At 43.9% G+C, this 23,373-nt stretch overlaps 3 pseudogenes; 1 reads left to right on the top strand and 2 right to left on the bottom strand.

Moving 5' to 3' along the window:
• The first annotated feature begins 8,469 nt into the window (after positions 1-8,469).
• LOC123055530 (cytosolic sulfotransferase 5-like) lies at positions 8,470-9,550 on the top strand (annotated as a pseudogene).
• Positions 9,551-13,456: 3,906 nt separating this feature from the next.
• LOC123055529 (disease resistance protein Pik-2-like) lies at positions 13,457-16,505 on the bottom strand (annotated as a pseudogene).
• A 5,381-nt stretch (positions 16,506-21,886) lies between these two features.
• Positions 21,887-22,675, bottom strand: LOC123055528 (disease resistance protein Pik-2-like; annotated as a pseudogene).
• Between the last annotated feature and the right edge of the window lie 698 nt (positions 22,676-23,373).

Raw genomic sequence — 23,373 nt, 5'->3', positions numbered from 1 at the left:
GATCAACCAGGGCTGGGAAGAGAAACCATACCTTTGTTGAGGAAATCAAAACCAGAATTACTAGCTGGAGCAACTGCTCAAGTCGCGCACTTTTGAGGTATTTCTAAGAGAGCAGATGGACGGAGGAAGACCAAGTAAGAGGCGTGTGAAAGGTGAGAATGTCCACGACAGCATGCAGCGCCAGACCTTGGATGGGGGTAGCCATGGAGAAAAAAAAAGGATGACGTTTACGCAGAAAATAAAAAGAAAAGGATGATGGGAGGAGGAAGAATGACAATGGTACGTGGGTCCAGACGCTAGGATGCGTGCGAAATGGTGGGTTGGTTGTTGCACCAGCTTCGACCCAAAGCAATCATTGTCCATACAAAAATTGGGTCCATCTAGCTCTCATCTATTTTTTTTGTTTTTGTCTTGTCTGATGTTTTTTTTAATACAGTACAGACGCAAGCGTTCATATACACACGCATACACTCACCTCTATAAACACACACACGCACACCCTATCCCTATGAGCACCTCCGATAGACTGAGACGGTATATCATCTTGAAATTTACGAAGTCACTGTAGGCACCTCGTCATCGACGCGAACGTCTCCCCCCACTGAATGCGCATCGCTGAAAATCCTGAAATAAATACAGGAATAAATGCGAGCACCAGGACTTGAACCCTGGTGGGCTGGGGATACCACTGTCCCTCCAATCATCCAATCACAAGTTGGTTCGCTTGTCTGATGTGTTTTTTTTTCCGGCCTGTGATTTTTGTGACGTTGCGGTCTTTTAAGCTTATTGACATAGTGCATTTTTCACTCTCGTCGAGTAGCTGATGTAGACGGCAAAGGTTTTGGGTACCGGTTTCCCACTGCCCCTGTTAAATAGGCCTAGCAAAAGAAATATTTTTTGGAAAAATAATAATTTAAATTCTCAAAGCGTAGATAAATACAGAACCATCTCTCATCCAACGTAATTCTTCAGTGTCGTAGTGGTTAAACCGGTCTGTACGCATATGGTGATTAGACTCAGCTGGTACTCAACCCCATATGTGAGGTTTGACATCCGGTCGTGCATATTTTTGTTTTCTTAACTTAAGTTGGCGAAATTTGCAAAAAGAAAAGCAGCCAGTAGGCTTGAACATGTGACCTAGCCGCTGTTGTTACAACATGTTAGCGCCCAACAACCTAGCATGTAGATTCTGAACAACAAGAGTTCAATACAAATATATCTTGCTAAAAATGAATTCAAAATAATGTTTGAAATATTTTGAGTGATATTTGGTGGTATCCACGGTAACCGTGAATCCGGTACCCCCTGTGTAAAATATCTTGGTTGGGTAGCTAAAACCTTGGTATAAGCTCCTGCTCTATGCCTTGTGAAAAGTCTTCTTCCCTATTTAACTACTCCACGTCTCCACCCATAAGTCTCATTAGAATTTGTTAGTTATTACTTGTTACAACTTCAAATATAGTATATGTTAGGTGTATGGTACATCTAATTTATCAGATGTTAATTATAAAGTTCATATCAGCATTCCAAAGGATAACATTTATCTAAGTTGATCTCTTACCGCGTCAAGGCTAAATACAAGTCATGGATTTTACATTCTTTGTATCGGTAGTGGATAGTTGCATGCGCATTTCGTCGATCGTAGTTGCTAGCTCATTAGGCATTGTACAATGGAAGGTTCTTAGGGAGGTGTTTAGAGAAATAAACCAGATTTTCTCTAAGCACGGATGCTTATTTTTAGAGGGTGGATGCCTAATTGGGCACCCCTCATATGGAAATAAGCATTTGTGCTTAAGAAACACTTGGGTTATTTCTCTAAGCACCTTCCATTGTACAAGGCCTTACAGCGTATGCTTTAGCATTGTCTGGAAAGAACTATAACTGGTTGTACATGTTTCAGAAATATATAGAAAAGTGTGTATTACACACTGCTTAGAGGTGTTATTTTGCACCTCGTGGAAAAACACAAAAAAAATGGAACAATGCATGGATGCCTCCTCCCCCTTTTCTGTCTTCTCCTATGTGTTGTTGGTTGTTTTGTGTGGTCTGTACTTGCTGTGAGTACGTCACCATCTAAGCATTTATTTATTTTTGCTATGACCATCTAAGCATATTGACGTACTGCTATTTTCTCTCGCCAACTAGCTGGTGTACATGCCAAGGTTATGGGTACCAAGCAAACAAATCAGATACCGGGTGGTTTCTATGTTTATCGCTGCCCCTGTTAAATAGGCCTCTCAAGCCAATATTTTTTTGGAAATAAATAATTTAGAAGCTAAAAATGTAAAAAAAAAATACAGGACCATAACTCATCGAAGATAATTCTTGAAGTGTTGTAATGGCTAAACTCATTCACTATTCAACCGCACGTCCGAGGTTCAACTTCCTGGTTGTGCATTGTTTTTCTGTTTTCTCGACATAAGTCGATGAAATGTGCAAAACATAAAGCAGCTATTAGGGATCAAACCTGTGACCTGACCACTGACGTTATAACAGTTTAGCGCCCAACAACCTAGCATATAGATTCTGTACAAGAAGAGTTCAATACAAATATTTCATATGCTAAAAATGAATTTAAAATGTTGCTTAAAATAATTTGAGTGATATTTGGTGGTATCCACGGTAACCGTGAATCCAGTACCCCTGTGTAAAATATCTTGGTTGGGTAGCTAAAACCTTGGTACAAGCTCCTCCTCTACACCTTGTGAGTAGTCTTCTTCCCAATTTAACAACTCCACCCATAAGTCTCATTAGAATTTGTCTGTTACTTGTTACAACTTCAAATATAGTATATGTTAGGTGTATGGTAAATGCAAGTTGTCAGATGTTAACTATAAAGTTCATCTCAGCATTCCAAAGGATAACAATTATCTAAGTTGATCTCTTACCGTGTCAAGGCTAAATACAAGTCATGGATTTTGTATTCTTTGTATCGGGAGTGGATAGTTGCATGCGCATTATATTTTGAAAAACTTGAATTTAAATTCTCAAAGTGTAGATAAATACATGATCTCTTACCATGCCAAGGCCAAATACATGTCATGCTTTTAATATTCCTGTTTACGGGAGTTGATAGTTGCTACCACATTGCGTTAATCGCAGTTGCGAGCGCATTGCGGTGTGTGACGTTGTGTGTTAGGATAGACATGTTTGGTTGTGCAAGTTTAACAAAACAGAACTAGGAAAACATTTATATTAGCCCACTGATAATATGTCACTCAGGGCTATTATCTTGGCTGGCTCACTCAGTTTTTGAGGTCTTCCCGTCTAGGATCCGCGGCTTATAGACCCGGAGGCTGGAGTAGAGAGCAGAGAGAGTCAACCTGCCGAGCGAAAGTCGCTGCACCACGGATCAAAGGCTGACATCTCAACGATCAAGACAATAACTCGCTCGAACCAGCAAGGAACAAGCACAAAAATTTAAGATCAACCAGGGCTGGGAAGAGAAACCATACCTTTGTTGAGGAAATTAAAACCAGAATTACTAGCTGGAGCAACTGCTCAAGTCGCGCACTTTTGAGGTATTTCTGAGAGAGAAGATGGACGGAGGAAGACCAAGTAAGAGGCGTGTGAAAGGTGAGAATGTCCACGACAGCATGCAGCGCCAGACCTTGGAGGGGGGTAGCCATGGAGAAAAAAAAGGATGACGTTTAGGTAGAAAATAAAAAGAAAAGGATGATGGGAGGAGGAAGAATGACAATGGTTCATGGGTCCAGACGCTAGGATGCGTGCGAAATGGTGGGTTGGTTGTTGCACCAGCTTCGACCCAAAGCAATCATTGTCCATACAAAAATTGGGTCCATCTAGCTCTCATCTATTTTTTTTGTCTTGTCTGGTGTTTTTTTTTCGGCCTGTGATTCTTGTGACTTTGCGGTCTTTTAAGCTTATTGACATAGTGCATTTTTCACTCTCGCCGAGTAGCTGATGTAGACGGCAAAGGTTTTGGGTACCGGTTTCCCACTGCCCGTGTTAAATAGGCCTAGCAAAAGAAATCATTTTTCAGAAAAATAATAATTTAAATTCTCAAAGCGTAGATAAATACATAACCATCTCTCATCCAACGATAATTCTTCGAGTGTCGTAGTGGTTAATCCGGTCTGTACGCAACCACACGTCTGAAGTTTGACTTCCTGATCATGCATTCTTTTTTTCTGTTTTGTCGACTAAGTCGACGAAATGTGCAAAAAGCAACAGCCTTGTATACAGATTGTCCAAGAAGTGTTCAATACCGATATATCATATGCTAAAATGATTGAATCCAAAATATTGTTTGAAATATTTTGAGCGGTATTTGGCGGAATCCATGGTAGCCACCAATTCTGGTACCCCTTGGTAAAATTTCTTAGTTGGATAGCCAAAACTTTGGCACAAGCTCCTGCTCTTGTTCCCCCATAAATAGGCCTCTTACGCAAACATTGTTTTTTTAACGTGAATTTAAACGCCAAAACTGTTGATAAGTAAAGGACGATCTCTCATACAACGTAATTATTCGAGTGCTGTGGTGATTAGACCCAGTCGGTACTCAACCACATATGTGAGGTTTGAGATCCCGGTCATGCATAATTTTGTTTTCTTAACTTAAGTTGGCGAAATTTGCAAAAAGAAAAGCAGCCAGTAGGCCTGAACATGTGACCTAGCCGCTGTTGTTACAAAATGTTAGCGCCCAACAACCTAGCATGTAGATTCGGAACAACAAGAGTTCAATACAAATATATCATATGCTAAAATATTGTTTGAAATATTTTGAGTGATATTTGGTGGTATCCGCGGTAACCGCGAATCCGGTACCCCCTGTGTAAAATATCTTGGTTGGGTAGCTAAAACCTTGGTATAAGCTCCTTCTCTACGCCTTGTGAAAAGTCTTCTTCCCTATTTAACTACTCCCCCCATAAGTCTCATTAGAATTTGTCAGTTACTTGTTACAACTCCAAATATAGTATACGTTAGGTGTATGGTACATGCAAGTTGTCAGATGTTAACTATAAAGTTCATATCAGCATTCCAAAGGATAACGGTTATCTAAGTTGATCTCTTACCGCGTCAACGCTCAATACAAGTCATGGATTTTATATTCTTTGTATCAGGAGTGGATAGTTGCATGCGCATTTTGTCGATCGTAGTTGCTAGCTCGTTAGGCATTGTACAATAGAAGGTTCTTAGGGAGGTGCTTAGAGAAATAAACCAGATTTTCTCTAAGCACATATGCTTATTTTTAGAGGGTGGATGCCTAATTAGGCACCCCTCATATGGAAATAAGCACTTGTGCTTAAGAAAAACTCGGTTTATTTCTCTAAGCACCTTTTATTGTACAAGACCTTACAGCGTATGCTTTAGCATTGTCTGGAAAGACCTATAGCTGGTTGTGCATGTTTCTAAAATATATAGGAAAGGGTGTATTACACACTGCTTAGAGGTGTTATTTTGCATCTCATGGAAAAACACAAAAAATAAATAAAATGGAACAATGCTACAGGGGCAGCTGTCCCTTCCAGCGTGGATACCTCCTCCCCCTTTTCTGTCTTCTCCTATGTGTTGTTGGTTGTTTTGTGTGGTCTGTACTAGCTGTGAGTACGTCACCATCTAAGAATATTGACGTAGTGCTATTTTCTCTCGCCAACTAGCTGGTGTACATGCCAAGGTTCTGGGTACCAAGCAAACAAATCAGATACCGGGTGGTTTTTATGTTTCTCGCTGTCCCCGGTAAATAGGCCTCTCAACCCAATATTTTTTTGGAAATAAATAATTTAAAAGCTAAAAGTGTAAAAAATACAGGATCATCTCTCATCGAAGATAATTCTTGAAGTGTTGTAATGTCTAAACTCATTCACTACTCAACCGCACGTCCGAGGTTCAACTTCCTGGTTGTGCATTTTTTTTATGTTTTCTCGACATAAGTCAATGAAATGTGCAAAATATAAAGCAGCTATTAGGGGTCAAACCTGTGACCTGACCACTGACGTTATAACAGGTTAGCACCCAACAACCTAGCATATAGATTCTTTTTTTGCGGATCTAGCATATAGATTCTGTACAAGAAGAGTTCAATACAAATATTTCATATGCTAAAAATGAATTTAAAATATTGCTTGAAATAATTTGAGTGATATTTGGTGGTATCCACGGTAACCGTGAATCCAGTTCCCCTGTGTAAAATATCTTGGTTGGGTAGCTAAAACCTTGGTACAAGCTCCTGCTCTACACCTTGTGAATAGTCTTCTTCCCAATTTAACAACTCCACCCATAAGTCTCATTAGAATTTGTCAGTTACTTGTTACAACTTCAAATATAGTATATGTTAGGTGTATGGTACATGCAAGTTGTCAGATGTTAACTATAAAGTTCATATCAGCATTCCAAAGGATAACAATTATCTAAGTTGATCTCTTACCGCGTCAGGGCTAAATACAAGTCATGGATTTTGTATTCTTTGTATCGGGAGTGGATAGTTGCATGCGCATTTTATTTTGATAAACTTGAATTTAAATTCTCAAGGTGTAGATAAATACAGGACCATCTCTCATCCAAGGTAATTCTTGGAGTGCGGTAGTGGTTAAATCGAGTCGGTACTCAACTACGTGTCCGAGCTTTGACTTCCTGGTCGTTCATTCTTTTTCTTCTAGTTTTCTCGACTTTAGTAGCCAAAACATGCAAAAAAGAAAAGCATCTTGAAGGGGCCGAACCTGCGACATGATAGCTGATGTTACAACAGGTTAGCGTCCAACATCTTATCATGTAGATTATGTACAAGAATAGTTCAATACCAATATATCATATGCTAAAAAAATAATTTAAAATATTGTCTGAAAAATTTCCAGAGGCATTTAACTAATTCCACGGTAACCGTGAACGCCGGTTCCCCTAGGTCCGGTTCCCCTAGGTAAAATTTCTTGGTTGGATTGCCAAGACCATGGTATAGGCTCCTGCTCGGGCAATGTGTTGTGATAAGCGTTAATCCCTATTTAACTACTCCACCAATCACTCGCATTAGTATTAGTCTGTTACATGTTACAAGTTCAAATATAGTATATGATGTGTGTATGGTACATGCAAGTTGTCAGATGTTAACTAAAATGATCATGTCAGCATTCCAAGCATATAATTATCTAAGTTGATCTCTTATAATGTCAAGGCCAAATACATGTCATGCTTTTAATATTCCTGTTTACGGGAGTTGATAGTTGCTACCACATTGCATTAATCGCAGTTGCGAGGGCATTGCGGCGTGTGACATTGCGTGTTAGGATAGACATGTTTGGTTGCAAGTTTAACAAAACAGAACTAGGAAAACATTTATATTAGTCCACTGATAATATGTCACTCAGGGCTATTATCTTGCATACAGTAAAAAGACGAAAATATTAAAAATGAAAATTGAAACAATGTTACCAGGGCAGCTGGTACCTCCTCCCCATTTTTTTGTCTTGTCCTCTATGTTGTTGGTTGTTTTGTTTGTTCTGTGCTGCCTGTGAGTCTGCCATCATCTAAGCATATTGACATAGCACTGTTTTCTCTCACCAGCTAGCTAATGTACATGCAAAAGTTTCGTGTAGCGGGCAAAAAAAAGCAGATACCTCGAGAGCGCGGTCCGTAACGTTTGCGAGCGTTTTGAGAGTCGGCGTTGGATACGCCCTTATTGCATATGCATGGCCGCATAATGATATAATCCCTCCCTTGTAATATATCTTGAAATCTTTGTCCTGGTTTGTTGCATCTTCTTAGAGTTCAGTTCAATTATGTCATCTAATTAACTAACTAGTAGATGTAATTGGATATATATTTTGGTTGGGATACAGTAGAATTTTTTTGGCTGCAATCTCAAGGGACATGGGACACTGGTATAGGATCTAGCCTTAGGTGAGACCAATGAGATCATTTTTTTTAATACAAAACATCTTCAAAAATTCTGAAAATATTTGCAGACACACATCCATGTAAGTATGATTTACAGCTTCAAAAAGTTTCAGCTCCTAACTGAATCTACACTTGTAGAAACGAAAAAGACAAAATCGGATGTGAATAGTCAAATACTATTCATGCAAAGCTGGCACTATTCACTGTTGAATTTATCATTTTTTATCTCTTACTGTAAATTGGTTTTTGAACGGATTTTTATTTTGGAGTTGTAGGCATACACCATAGGTATGTTGTCAGATAATTTTAGAATTTTTTGAGTTGCCTAAGTATGATTATTTTGGGTTGATCTTACCATCTCACCTGAAGGCTAGATTCTATTATAGTCTCCCCACTTTGGAGTGCAGGATCTGATTACTGCGAGAGCATGCGTCACAACTGGAGTGCTTCATTTTTATATATGTGCAGGGAGATGGAGTCTGGAGGGAGCCATCTCTCCATGTGCTCCGATTCGTCGTGTTCTACTTCTAATTAGTTTAGCCGCCACGTGATCCTGCTCCCTCCGTAAAGTGTATAATGACTCGATGTCGTCATCGCACCAACCCATTCATAGCCAAGATGGCTAGCTTCGTCTCCCCTCAACCGGCAGCAGCAGCTCCACCGATGAGCTCACCGGTAGACGACGCCCCATCCGATGAGAGCCTGAAGGACTTCATTTCCTCGCTCTCATCAAGGGAGGGGCGGGCGCAGCCGCTCATCCAGCACAAGGGCTACTGGTTCAAGCCGAGGATCCTGGAGGGGGTCCTGCGCGCCAGCCGGGCCTTCGCGCCCCGCGCCGACGATGTCGTCCTCGCCACGCAGCCCAAGTGTGGCACCACCTGGCTCAAGGCCCTCGCCTTCACCGTCGCCACGCGGTCCCGCCACGGCCTCGGCGCCGCCGACCACCCGCTCCTCACCCGCCACCCGCATCACCTCGTGCCTTACATCGAGATCCCTGGCGCTGCCGGCGGCCATGTGGTCGACCTCGGCGCGCTCCCGTCCCTGAGGCTCCTCGCCACGCACATGCCCATGTCGCTGCTCCCGCCGGAGACGCGGTCGCTGGGATGCCGCGTGGTGTACCTGTGCCGGGACCCCAAGGACACGCTCGTCTCCAGGCTGCACTTCGAGAACAAGCTGGCGGTGCGGCGCGGCAGCGCCGGCCCGTCGATGGACAACGCCTTCGGTATGTTCTGCGAGGGGTTCTCGCCCTACGGCCCCTTCTAGGACCACTGCCTCGAGTACTGGGAGCAGAGCGTGGCCAGGCCGGACACCGTCCTCTTCCTCAAGTACGAGGAGATCAAGCTGGACCCGGCGCAGGTCGTGAGGAGGCTCGCGAGTTTCCTCGGCATCCCGCTAACCGAGGAGGAGGAGGGCTCCAGCGTGGCGGAGGAGGTGGCGAGGATGTGCAGCTTCGAGACGCTCACCGGCCTGGAGGTGAACCACGTCGGCGGCGTCAGCCACAGGAATAAGGTTCACGTTGATAAATACGTGTTCTACAGGAAGGGCGAGGTAGGGGACTGGGCGAACCACATGAGCCGCGAGATGGGGGAGAAGCTCGACCGCATCGTCCAGGAGTCAGGGCTTGTGTTTTGAGCAAGTGTCATCTGTTATCTGTTGTGTTTTCCTTTCCGCTCTGCTGCTCTATGTTGATTGTGGTTTAATTTCGGGAATAAGAATTAAACAGTCAAGCATATAGCCTCATCATAGGCTGGGATATCGATTCATTCACAACTAGCTGCTGTGCAGCTGGGATTTTAGTGGTTGTATTTGACTGAAAGAACGTAAACTGTATATTTACACATAATTAATAAGCAAGCTGACATTTGAAAACCACGGGATTTTGCACAGAAAACAAATTAATAAGTAACCATTTGATCCCAGCACCTTTTGTTCGCACACTTTCAGCCTGTAGGGGTGATGAAAATTGGATAAAAACGTTTTGATTCTCTCAACTGCTACCTGAGTTTAGATTTGGTCATTCTAAAACCATCCAGGGTTACGTTGTTTCACAGATGACAGTGGCCTTGTTTCTGACAGACGGGGCTAAATGGATTCAAAGTTACTGGGTTGGTGCCGTTCATCCAGGGATTAGGCTTAAGGGTATAATCAGTCCTATTCCTAGAAATAATGCATGTGGTATATCTCAAGACCACCAGAAAGAATATCATAGAAAAATGTTTGTCAGGATAATGTCAAAAACTTCGCAGATTTACAAGAAAATCTAACCAAAGTGCGTAAATTGGTACAGTCAAAAAATAAGGTGAAAAGCAGGAACCGATATTTTTCGAAACAAAAACCTCCGATGAAGATGACTCTCAGATATCATATCGATTAACACAACATTGATACTTGTTACAGTAAGAGTAGGGTTATACCTGTATGAAACAAATACAAACATTAAGTAGTAGGTATTTAGCAAAGGACTGATATTAAGAGGCATTTAGTTTGGGCAGCTACAACAGTTTAATCAAGAGCACACATGTGCAGCACGAAAAGATGCTCAAAATCAAGAGTTCATGAAGCATATGTGTCGCAACATAAGCATTTGGAAAGAAGGGAAATGGTTTATGAAGCTGTACCAAGAAGAAACCGACATTGATCCAGACCTAGGGTTGGCTATTTTGCTGCGGAGACTGGAGAGAATAAATCAATCAAGATAGCAAAAACAGAAAAATGAGTTATTACAGTCACATGTGAAATACTCCTATAGGATAGCAGGCTTACAGTGAGATGGGCAACATCATCCTATTATTCTATCAGGTTGTTCATACAGGGGACCAAATGAGCACACAATAGTAATTTCTTGCCGAACAGTTTGCTAGGTGCTAGCTCAAAACTTCAAATTATGTGAGGTAACCAGTAATGGGGTAAAACAAATGAGGACTAAACGAAAGACAAGGCTAAACAATAACAAGATTAGAAGTATGGTTAGGACACTGACAATATGCAAAACACATACTGAAAGAAGCACTCACAGCAAAAAGAATATGCCTCAAAACTGTAAAACCATGTGTAGAATATGATTATGTCGAGATCAAATTATCATATAATTTGCTATCCTATCATAGAAGCGTTATATATGAGATGGAATCTATACACCTGAAGATATGAAAGGCATAACATAAACATTTTATTTCAGAAGACCAAGTTTCGGTGGATTCTGCTTGACACTGAACACAGATAACCAGGAATAATAAGGATCGTCAACTAAGAGCCTAGAGCTGCTTACTCGGGTTAAGCAGCAATGAACTTGGCTGGCATGGACTACTGCATCTTACTCAATCTGAGAATTATCTAGTTCAGGAAGCAACACCACAGCTGACAACCCATCGAACAATGGTGTTTCATCGACACTACCATTACCGCTTAAGATTGAGGCGAGCGTTCCATTCATACCGTGCCATTCCTATATAGCAGGCGGCGAGCAGAACGAGGTCCATGGGGGAGGCGGCCCGGTCCGTGCGGGCGACGGGGCGGCGCTCGCCGGCGCGGGGTCCAGCGCGTCGATCCTGCCCTCCAGGTCGTCCCCGGTGGTGACGAGCTGGAGCGCCGGCTGGTGGCGATGGTGCGCGAGGAGGAGGCCCGTGTCGGAGGTGAGGCTGCGGCGCCAGGATGTGCAGACGGCGCGGCACCGTAGGAGGGACCTCGCCGGCAGGCGCGTCAGGATCTCCCAGAGGACGAGCTCCTCGGGGAGCCGGGGCTCACCGCCGCCGGCCGATTCAGCCATGGATGGGTAGAGTGCGATCTGGGAGGATGAAAACAGCCTCCTTTGACAGCCTTAGACGGATCCGCTAAAACCGCGTCCTCTAAAAACAGTATACAATTTTACCCTAAAATGAATTTGTGAGATTTTACTATACAATTTGTATTGTCCGCAAAATAGATTCCGTATAAACCAATTAAATTTACAAAAGGGTCCGTGTAGAATAGCACAAAACATCCTCACACACATAAAAAGAAAAAGCAATTAAATCCTCATGCGGTTAAGTGGTACAGAAACTCTCGGTTAGTATTTTTCTAGGAAACCGTTTGGTCAACAAAATCTGGAAACCGAATCTTTAGATAACCCGAAGCACCGAACCGATCGGTTCGGGGGAACCGAATGCCCAGCCCTAGCTCCAGGGGTCAGGGCTTGTGTTTTGAGCAAGTGTCATCTGTTATCTGTTGTGTTTTCCTTTCCACTCTGCTTCTTCTTGTTGGGAAGAGCCCTATGTTGATTAATTGTGGTTTTATTTTGGGAATAAGAATAAAACATTTCAGCATATGGCCTCATCATAGGCTGGGATATCGATTCATTCACATCTAGCTGCTGTGCAACTGTGATTTTAGTGTTCTGTATTTCATATTAAAGAGTGTAAATGCTCCTGGGCGATGAAGTGATGTGCCACATAATCCTATTATTTTATCAGTTTGTTCATTGAGGGGACAAAATTAGCAAAAAATGCTGGTTTCTTCAACAACAATTTGATTGGTGCTAGGTCAAAAGATTGTCCGAGAAAAACGATAATGTCAGAGAAAATTAGAACAAAGAAAGGCTAAAAGATAATATGATCGAAAGTAAGGATAGGACACCGAGGAAAACAAGCACAGAAAATATGCTTATATATATGCCCTGAAACTATAAGATCAAGAGTAGAATATGCTTATCTCAAGGCAAAGCCCTGAAACTATAAGATCAAGAGTAGAATATGCTTATCTCAAGGCAAATACTATCATCTAATTGCTAGTAGTATATATCCAACTACAATTGGGATTACAATCTATAGACTTAAAGCAAAAAAGGTAAATCGTGCTAGAGGACATATGTCGCTTGGGGCTCGCCATCCACAACGTACGTAAACTGCGACTATTGTCTAAAACAAAAAAAAAGGTAAATCGCAACTTGATCTGTTTACTGAACTAGCGGATTACCGTCCCATAGGACAGGCAGTCGGTCTCTTTACTGAACGTAATCAACATGATAGCTTCACCCATCCATCGTATTTCTGACTGAATCCCACTTACCTTGAGAATCAATAACTCTACGGTCCACGATATAGTTAACTGGAACTTTCCGAGGCATAATAACAAATGATAAATAAAATTCCACCGGGAGAAGGTAAGGTCGTACAGTCTTTAAGCTCTAAAATTACCATGTTCCACAGTAGCCAAAAGATAGAGGTTCCAAATAATCACTCGAAAGTCTAAAACAAAGAGGTTCCCTCACAAGCCGTGGATAACATTCCATCAAGGAGAAAAAGAAGAGAGCTAATATTGTTAGGAGTGAAATAAACAGAACAGAGCATGTAGGCGCCACCGGGGCGTGGAACGAACTCACAAAAACTAATCTATGCACACGCATCGGCTCGAGGGAGAGTGTAGACCCCAAGTTCCAGCACACCCGTCATCAACTATTGGTTCTTGCAGCGCCTCCAGCCTCCAGGGTTCATGCCTACAGCTGCATGCTGTTTCGTGAGAAAAGATGGGTCGATTTCTTGTGATCACACGTGTGGCATCATATTTTTCATAAAACAACAAAGAAACGAATGCCAGCCAGGTTCTAGAAATGTACCTGCCAGCAAGATGCTTAGGCAGCTTCCGGCCGTAGTTGATCTTCCATGGGTTGGGCTATCGTAGATTGATCTTCCGTAGGTTGACCTTCTAAGGTGACTCTAGGATGATTTTGGTGTTCCCTGGCCACAGCCATTACTGTGTTCACCAGAGATTGAACAATTGAGCCGAAGAACTCAACCTCTCTTAGTTTCAGAAGGTCATTAATGCCTGAAATGCCTCTGCTGGGAACCTTCACTATTGACAATGTGAGCCTCTCAAGATTAGTTGCGCCCCCGCAAAAGCTGATCTCCTCGGAGAAATTTGACGGATTATCGAGGACCAGTTGCTTCAGCTGTGGAAATCGATCCGGTTTCAAAGCACAATCGAGTTTCTGTGGATTCTATTCCCGATGCATATATCTTGAATGAAAGAAGACCGGGAAGCTTCCCTAGGACCTCTATCAACTCAGCGCCAAAGTAAGTCTCTCGAATTGACACACTGGCCAAGTCACTGAGCGATGAAAACCAGTTTGGCGGCAAACTTACTCGTCCGCACAAGTGTAGGCTGTGAAGAAAGAGAGGTGGGGATATATAATCATTTGTGGGCTGACATGCTAGTTTTAATCGCTGAATCGATAGGTATCGAAGGGAGCTGCTTAGCTTATTCAAGGACTTGACGAAGGTCTCCCACCTGCTTGTATCCTCCACTGCCTCATGGCTGACCACGTAAAGCCTGGTTAACTGAGACAAGTCCCCCAGCTCATCCATTGAACGGAAGCTTTTGTTGATATCTATGGTAGAAATCCTCTGCAGGGCACACATATTCTGTAATCCGCGAGGTAGCTTCACTCCAGTTAACAGATGCTTAACACTTCGTGACCTTGTATAGTACTGATAACTGCCTGTCATTAGGTGCTTCAGATTTTGGAGCTTAGTGATGCCTCTGGGAAATTCAGCCACAGATGTTCCCCTTACATCCAATGTCACCAATTCTTTCAGTTTCCCTACTGCATTTGGAACTTCGGATATGGATGTGCTTCTAAGACTCAGTAGCTCAGCAAAGACAGTTTGCAAATGTCCTTCAAATCTTGATTGCTTAACCATAGACATCCTTCGAGGTCTAGAACCTTAAAAGAGTAAAAGCCTGAAAAAGTGATGGCTGCTGGTTTTTGAGTGCTGCCAATAATTGTCAAAGAACGGGTATGGGTCAAGTATTGACTGGTGAAGCCTTTATTCTCCATTGGTGCCACCGGGATGGATGGAGAGCCGCCGGGATCTTGTCATGGCCAGCTGTAATGTTGTCTTCCGAACTCCCTAGGAACGACATGAAGTTTCTTGGACTGATTTGGAGGTTATAACTTCCATCATTATGTCATGAATCTTGCAGCTCTTGACCTTGCCGGTGTCTGAAATCACTCCAGGGGTGACCAGGCTTCTACTGATGAACTCGTCGAAATAATTCTGACCAAGTCTCTTCCAAACTCAGCCCACGCATGGCAGCGATGAGCCTTCGGCTGCCCAGCGCCTAATCAGAGGCCCTCTTTTGATTCTCATAATCCTCGGGGAAAGCACACAGGTACAAGAAGCATGCTTTCAAATTGTAGGGCAGGTCATTGTAGCTAAGGGTAAGTATCCGGCCCATTGCCTCTAAAGTGGGGTTTGTCTCTAGTTCAGGACCCAGCCTACGACATACCTTTTGCCAATCTGCGGGTATCTCTGTTTTCCTCTCGAGCAAGCATACGACCTATGCTACTATGACTAAGCAGGCAAACCATTGGCACTTTTTTCAATATAGGCTGTGGAGGACTTGCTGGCGAGTTCTGTCCGGACAGTTCGTCGGACTCAAACACTATCCTGAAGAATAGCTTCTCTGAATCTTCCGGCTGCCAAGTGCTTTCATGTCATAGATTTGGTCATGGGGTGGGAGCAGTTTCTTGCAACATCGTGAGTGCGTGTAGTAACTATGATTCTGCTTTGTTTTTCATTCTTGGGAAAATACTCATTCAGATACTTCCATGCTGCTGGCGTCCACACATCATCAAGAACGATTAAGTACCTAAAAATAAAACAAAAAATAGTAAGCTAACAAAACCATGGGGTACAGCCTCCTTCTCGAAAAAGGAAAAAAAATAGCTACTATCATAAACCCTTATCACACTCTGTTTTGCTATATTCTTACAAACAATCAAGTGCACTGGCAGTTCTATTAGCGGATCAAACCCCAAATGCCTTCCTAAAATATCATAAAATAATTCTTTTTATAACATTTCAAATCAAATTCTATTATGGATAGTACCAGCAGAGTATTTGCGGCCAGATTTGTCTTATATCAATATTCTACGCGTGGATTCACTGTTAACTGGCATATACGTTCCTATAATACAGTCCGTGCATACGCTCCCATAGAATTGAAATTGACATACCGGTGGGGGAGAAAAGAAACGTACATGCCCCATGTAAAACGTTGCATATATGAAGAGTAAGATAAGTGATATACATCTAAAAAAAGATCCCCGATGGCCCGATCCAATCTGCTCTCTCCCTCCTCCTGATAGGGCTACGACCGTCGCCGCCCTCTGCTCGGCGTCGCCGGAGCACCGCGGGCAAAGCCCAGGCAACAGATGATGGGGCGGCATGGCCTTCTTCGTGGCTCCGAGACGGGGATGCGATGGAGATTCGTGTGGGTGTCCTGCTTCGATGTGTGCGTCGTCTGGCGTCGGTGGCGCGGCGATGAGGATTCTTCTACCGTCGGCAGCTCATCCAGGTAGGCGGTCGTTCCAGGCAGTGACTCCACTGCAGCTCCGGTTATGGACGGTTTCCTGGTGGCAGGGGCGTCTACATGGGGCGTGCTGGATGACGGTGGAGGAGGATCTGGTGGACCAGCCGGTGATGGGTGTGAGTTTGCCAGCGAAAGCTTGGTTCGGGCTCTGTCGAAACCACTGGTGGCGGGCCTGTGGGCGTCGTTACATCGTTGGAGGCGTCGTGGGGATATTCGTGCTCCTTGTGTGCCCCGGGGAAAACCCCAGATTCAGATTCCGGATTGGATGATGGCGAGGTTCCTGCGTTGTCACCCCCATGGGGCATCGTCTTGGGGGTACATGGGCAGGAGGGCCAAGTGCTGGCTTCGTGGCTGGGCACAGGTCTCGCATGCTTCTTTTGTAGTGATCAAGGAGTGGTGTGCCATCTACAGTTCAACACAGTGAGTCTTGTGCAAGGTGCAGCGGGTCTTGGGCGCTGGATACCATTTGATTGAGAGCATAAAACGGTTACGCTGTCGGCGTCGTGGTGACGTCGACTGCAGAAGTTGGCAAGGACAATACATCGATTACTTCTGAAGATGGAAGTGGAAGATGACGACGACAATTGAGAGTCTGCTAGATCCTCATGGTAATGCCTGTGGAGCTCCACGCGCAACGTCTCCATGAATCCTTGTCCATTGTTTGCCAATAAGATGGACTGGCGATGAACCTGATAGGTGTAAACCACCTGGTGATTATTCCCCGACTGGTATCCCTCCGACTAGGCTGCCAACCCCTCGTTGTTATTTGGACCTTAGCACCAATGGGCATGGCTCTTCGTTGGCCTTAATTATGTCAGCCTACACGGTAGGATACCCTCGTCAACATACACCTACCTTTATAGGAGGTAGGATACCAAGATGTCACACCCCTTGGACACCACTTCTCAACTTTGACCTGCATTTCAAGCGTCAACATGAACCCCACGTCAGCGACACCCGTTTCCCCGACCCAATGGTTTGCTTATGGCGTTAGCTGTCATAGTGTGAGTAACTCATGACCGTATATATCTATAGTATAAAGTATTATCATGTTATACTATCTATACAGTGTATCAGTTTTGCAAGTTTGAGTTGGACATTGAAATGCATTTTGCCGTTCATCTGAGGCCTAAAGCACTGGAATTCGTGGCTACTGTAGCACAGTGTTTGCACCATCACCCAGCCCAGTACTACCGTCCTGGTTTATTGTCCCTTTAGATTTATGCTAAATTTTGACCTTATATTTAACTAATAAAATGTTAATGCCAAAAAATAACGTTGAAAACTATATAATTTGGACCTTAGGTTTAACTAATAAAATGTTAATACAAACTCAACAATATAATTTTGGTGACATGTATTATTAATTTTATTAAATTTATGGTCAAGTTTGCACAAATACTAGAAAGATCAATAACTAGTACGGAGGTAGTATGTCTATTTATTTGGCTAGGGACCCAACTGAGCGAAATCCAAATCGGCCCAGCTGTCATCTCCCGTCAGAAAAAGTTAAAACAAATACTAAAAAATTTAAAAATCCAAAAAAATTGTGTGTAGATAATTGATCGTGAGGTCCGCTCCAAATTCAACCCATTTGGACATTGAGTAGCTCTATGCAAAAAGACAAATCGGGTCAAAACAGTTCGTGAACAGTAAACTTTTATAGACCCGGTTTGTCTTTTGCACAGAGCTGCTCAAATGTCCAACAAGGTTAATTTGGAGCGGACTCACGCATCAAATTATCTACCACATAATTTTTTTGGAATTTTTGATTTGGTTTGTATTTGTTTTGAATTTTTCCATGAGCCGGTGCAGATTAGCCTCTCCCAACTGAGCCACTACCATAGTTGCATCCCCCGAGGCGTTCAATTCTTTTACCAAAGCAGATCCGAAGGTTGGGTCCGTACTACTAAAGTCTGACAGGCGCAGAAATTGAATGAAAACTGTAAAGTAAAACATAAACCAGTGTGTCGTGCACATACATGATTCGCTGACTCACGTGTGCATTTTGTGAAAGTTGTATAATGTCAGATTAAAACATATCTACCAGGTTTGTTTAAATATACTCCCTTCGTCCTTTTGAGTCCGCATATAATTTTGTCCAAGTCAAAGTATCCTACTTTGACTAAACTTATAGAAAAATATTAACATTCACAATGCCAAGTCAACATTGTTAGATTCATTATGAAATGTAGTTATAGTTACATATTTAATATGTAAATGTTGATAGTTTTTAATCTAAGTTGGTTAAACTTTGCAAAGTTTGACTGAGACAACCTATATGCGGAGTAAAAGGACGGAGGGAGACGTTCTTTGCATTGATAGAGTGATATTTACTGCATATGAATACGAGAACTTTCTTGTGCTAATTGCATAATTCCAGTATTTCTTTCGTCTTTTTACATGCAAAGGTTGATGTGTCTTGAATCATTTCCTCTGGAACTCCATGATTATTTTCCTTGACCAAAATGACTCTATAATGTAACCGACATGTGCATTCCGCGTGCATACATACTAGTAGTAGTATCATAAATGCCTTCATTCATTAGCTTTAAATCATATTTCTTGGTGACCTTTATATGATGATAACATAAATTACACACCATCTCTTTCTCGTTTAATACTATGACATGTACACTAATATTCTCGTTGACTTTGCAGAGTATGCATGTTTCCACATATGTTACTCCACTGTGACTGTCTTAGAAATGTTGGCATTGGAACCAAGCGAACCCAATAGAGGCACACATTTCCTGCCAGACACTCAATCGGGAGATGGGATAGTGGAATCTTTCCCTCCCATGACCATTGACCAAGCCTACCGCGCCACAACTTGTGCCCCAAATCCAATCACTACAGTGCGGACAAGAAGGAGGCACCAAACAAACATGTCTCCAGGAAAAACCCGAGACCACTAGCACAAGCGCTCACACTCGTCCTCATATGCACACATTCTCGGCACATCAAGCCAGGACGCCGATGCGTGCCAATGCCAGAAGTCGGGGCCAGGAGACTAGAATTTCGAGTCACAATCTAACTTGCTTCAGAACATAAATGAAAGATGTTTCCCGATGGGTCACTAGCTGGAAGCGACTCGCTCGGTCTCATGGGCGCCATTCAAAGCTCTAGCCGGGTGCCTAATGTACGGATAACCACTGAGGCCGTGTCCTTTTTTTTATCTTTCTTTGCATGAATTCAAAATCCATCCGACCTACCAAAGGTAGATCATCGGTATCCGGGCAGCGGCGGAGCCAGAAAATTGGATAAGGGGGGCGAAGTATTGTTAAATCTTGTTGGGCGGGCCAATCCTCAAAACACCATTTAGTAGGAAAAGATCACAGTTACTATTCATACTAGGCCAAGTCAGTGATGTTAGGGGGGGGGGGCAGGGCCCTGTCTGGCACCTATCTCGCCATTGCTCTGGGGGCTACTTATGGGGATACGACACACATGTACCACCAGGAAGACAAGGGCTAGCTAATCAACCCTAGCGGTCAGAGTCAGCCACCAGCCCATGGCCAGCTTAGCACCAGAACTGATTGAGAGGCAAGGTCACAACAAATGACTGGCGTGTGACATGCTATTCGACCCATAGTTGGAGCCAGTCTAACCAGGCCACTAACCCAGCTAGCTCAGTCAAGTATAAAGCAAACTAGGGCCCTCTCGGAAGAATCCAAGATATTCTAAACCACCTACCTAGGGTTTCTCCTACCTCTTGTTTCTCGCCACCCCCATAGCCAGGAACTCATAACACAAGAAACTACTCTCATGTGATCCTCTTGCTCGCCGACAAGCACTCGGACAATATAACCACCACAGGAGTAGGATGTTACATTTTCCGGGAGGCTGGACTGGGTATTGCATGTCTGTGCGCTACCATCATTATCCGCCTCATACTACCTTCGAACAATTTCGATCACGTCGCTACTGCGCCTTGAACACCGGCGACTGAAGTACATTAGTTCTAGGATAGGAGTGTGCAAAATGAATCAAATTGGAAAAAATTATCGAAGAGGGTGAGCTGATTGAAAAACGAATAAAGAAGTTTCCAAATGCAGTAATATTTTGCTTTATCTTCGTTGTAAATTTCAGGCGTGCTTTTAGAGTAATTTGAGAGATGCTCGTTTGAATAAAACCTTTGCGTGCGTCACGTGCTTGTTACTTGGAAGTCAGCCAACATGTACCTGTGAAGGTAGAGTTGAATTGGCAGTGTGTATAGCTTTCCGAGGGAAGAAAAAAGGCGATCCTGCAGCCGCCGCCAGAGGGCCGTGCCGCCTGCCTGTGGCGGCTCACTCCGCACGACTCATTATTGTGTGAGGGGGTCGCCGGTTCATGCATATGAATGTTTTAGGCTTTAGTTGTTTAAAGTTTAGGCTATCTGTTTGACTCGGCGCCGATGACGGCGATGAATAAAGAATTTCAATATCCTTTCCGATGAGGCAATCTTGGCTATATTTGGTAGATTTGAAAACCAGTATTTTCATGCAGAATGGATGCGCAGCGACTTCCTCGTGGTGACTTGTGTCGTCGGCTCGCCATTGTGGCGCGTTTGCTCTAGCGCCGCGCGGAACTTGGGAGGTAGCAGGAGTGGATGCAGATTCTGGTATGCATCAGCGCAATCTGAAAGTTGGTGGATCGTGTGCTTGGTTTGTGGTTCGTGGCAGGCAGTATGGTTTTCTCTCCGACGTCTAGTCATGCGGGGAGCTAGATCTGGAGTTCGATGGCGTGTCGGAGTGTTGCCCTGGTCCAATTCGTTCAACGGCAATGTTTCGTCTTTGGTGAGCCACCTTGGAGGTCCGCAAAGTTGCATATCAGTGATGGAGCCGCGTCAGCTCGGTGGAGGGAACCGTCTTTTGTTTTCGTTGGTGGCTGCTATATGATCAGAGGTAGATATGGGCATTGGTGTGAAGCTCACGGGATTCTTCGATCTTGATTGTATTTCTCTTTCTTGTCTGGCGTTCCTTTGTGCAAAGCTAGATCTGCTGTGTTTTCAGTTTTGTCAGATCCGTGTTACGTATACTATGATTTTTATATTTATCAACGAAACACGTATTACCATGCAAAGAAAAGGTTGAAGTACTATTAGTCTAGTTCAAGTTTATGCAAGGTTTAGGTCAGTCTTTGGTGCTTCTAGAATAAGCTGGGAACTCCCGGCTTTTTTGTAGAAACACAACGAAAAATATTTTTTAGGGCCTATCAAATTTTTTGTTGGGCTTCTAGAAAAGCTGGGCAAGGACATCTTATTCTAAAAGCAAAAAGGCCAAAAAAGAACGGGCTCTAGTGTCGAGTTGTAGGACTAGCATTGTTATTGGATCACGGTGTTTATGGCTCAAGTGAGTAGTTGGTTTGTATATATGTAACATAAAGGCACAGTGTAGTTGTACTATGAAAAGAGAAAAACCGAAGAGAATAAAGGAAAAAAGGACATGACAAGGGCCCCTGGCTAAAAATTTTATGGTGTGCGTGTTCTCGATTTGATGTGATTGATCCGTGGCGAAATCCAACGTTATCATCTAGATGTGACATAGACATCTAAGTTGATTCATCATCTTTTTTAGAGATGCAAGTACACAAAGATTAAAAGATATGCAAATACAAAGCATGAATTTTTTCTATCAAAACATGTAGTATCCTATCGCTCGCAGTTGCAGCAAACAGTTAAATATTTAATTCAACATATTATATTCTACCTCTTATCCGTCAAGTGTTTTGTGTACTTATCGGGAATTCAGTTATGCCCGGTTTTGATTCCTCGAGGGGAGGTTATGTCAGAGTTCGCGGTACAACCACACAGCTGCTTCCAGGATTCCAGAAGGACCGATCGTAGGTCTGGGATACAGCGACGAAAGCGCGGCACTGGATGTCGCGCAGCTCCGGGCTGTTGTAGACGGCGGTGGCAGGGTGGTCTTGCCGAGGGCCCCGAATCCGACGATGGACAACCACCGGCGAGGTGCCTCGCCGCATTTCCAGCAGGCCGACCATCATTTGTCCTGCCGTCAGCCCGACGAGGCCTGACCCGCCGAGCTCAGATGGAAGCAAGCGGCGCAGATTGTAGCCGAGGAGTGGAGCGATTTGCTCGAGTGCGAGGACAGCTCCTGCCGCATTTCTAGCCTGTACCTGCCCGCGGTCGCTCACCGCCTTGGCGCGAGACTGAAGCCCGTGATCTCGGCGGCCAGCTAGCCGCCGAACCCATCTTCGCAGGAGCTGATAACTGCCAAGGTAGCTCGCTAGTCCTGATCATCTCCGGATGCTGGCGAGATGACGGCAGAATTTTCGATGCAGTCCTCGCGTCGAACGCCACCTCCTCACTTGTTTCATCCAATCCTCGTCTGCAAATACGCACGCACGGCAAGCGATTAACTCCGAATTCATTAGGAGAGGTCATTTGTCATTCAAAATTTCAAATACTCGGACCATATTAATTACTGCTGGTGTGGTCGTCGCGATCAGCCAGGTCGCGGAGGCAGCCGGTCATGCTCCCAGTTCGTCCTTGAGCTCCTGGATCTCCTCACGTACGCCGTGAGGAGCGCGTACTTGGTGGCAAGGATGTTTCCAAGCTCCCCAAAGATCCGCACGCGCGCCCGGGAGGCGCCACCACCAGCGTCTCCATGCGAGCAATTTGCCGCAACACTGAAATGGAAAATCCAGTCTTGACTCCGGAAACGGAAAAGATACTAAATGATTTTCGCAGTTAGGGAGTACTCACCTGTATTGGATGCGAAGAGTAAACTGCGTGTTGCTGTCACTCAGTTTTTGAGGTCTTCCCGTCTAGGACGCGGCTTCTAGACCCGGAGGCCGAGTAGAGAGCAGAGAGAGTCAACCTGCCGAGCGAAAGTCGCTGCACCACGGATCAAAGGCTGACATCTCAACGATAAGACAATCTCGCTCGAACCAGCAAGGAACAAGCACAAACATTTAAGATCAACCAGGGCTGGGAAGAGAAACCATACTTTGTTGAGGAAATCAAAACCAGAATACTAGCTGGAGCAACTGCTCAAGTCGCGCACTTTTGAGGTTATTTCTAAGAGAGCAGATGGACGGAGGAAGACCAAGTAAGAGGCGTGTGAAAGGTGAAGAATGTCCACGACAGCATGCAGCGCCAGAACCTGGATGGGGGTAACCATGGAGAAAAAAAAAAGGATGACTTTACCAGAAAATAAAAAGAAAAGGAGG

The sequence above is a fragment of the Triticum aestivum genome, chromosome 2D, assembly GCF_018294505.1.
Source record: "Triticum aestivum cultivar Chinese Spring chromosome 2D, IWGSC CS RefSeq v2.1, whole genome shotgun sequence".
Lineage (NCBI taxonomy): Eukaryota > Viridiplantae > Streptophyta > Magnoliopsida > Poales > Poaceae > Triticum > Triticum aestivum.
The sequence above is the reverse complement of the archived record's forward strand: the minus strand, read 5'-3'. Positions and strand labels throughout refer to the sequence as shown.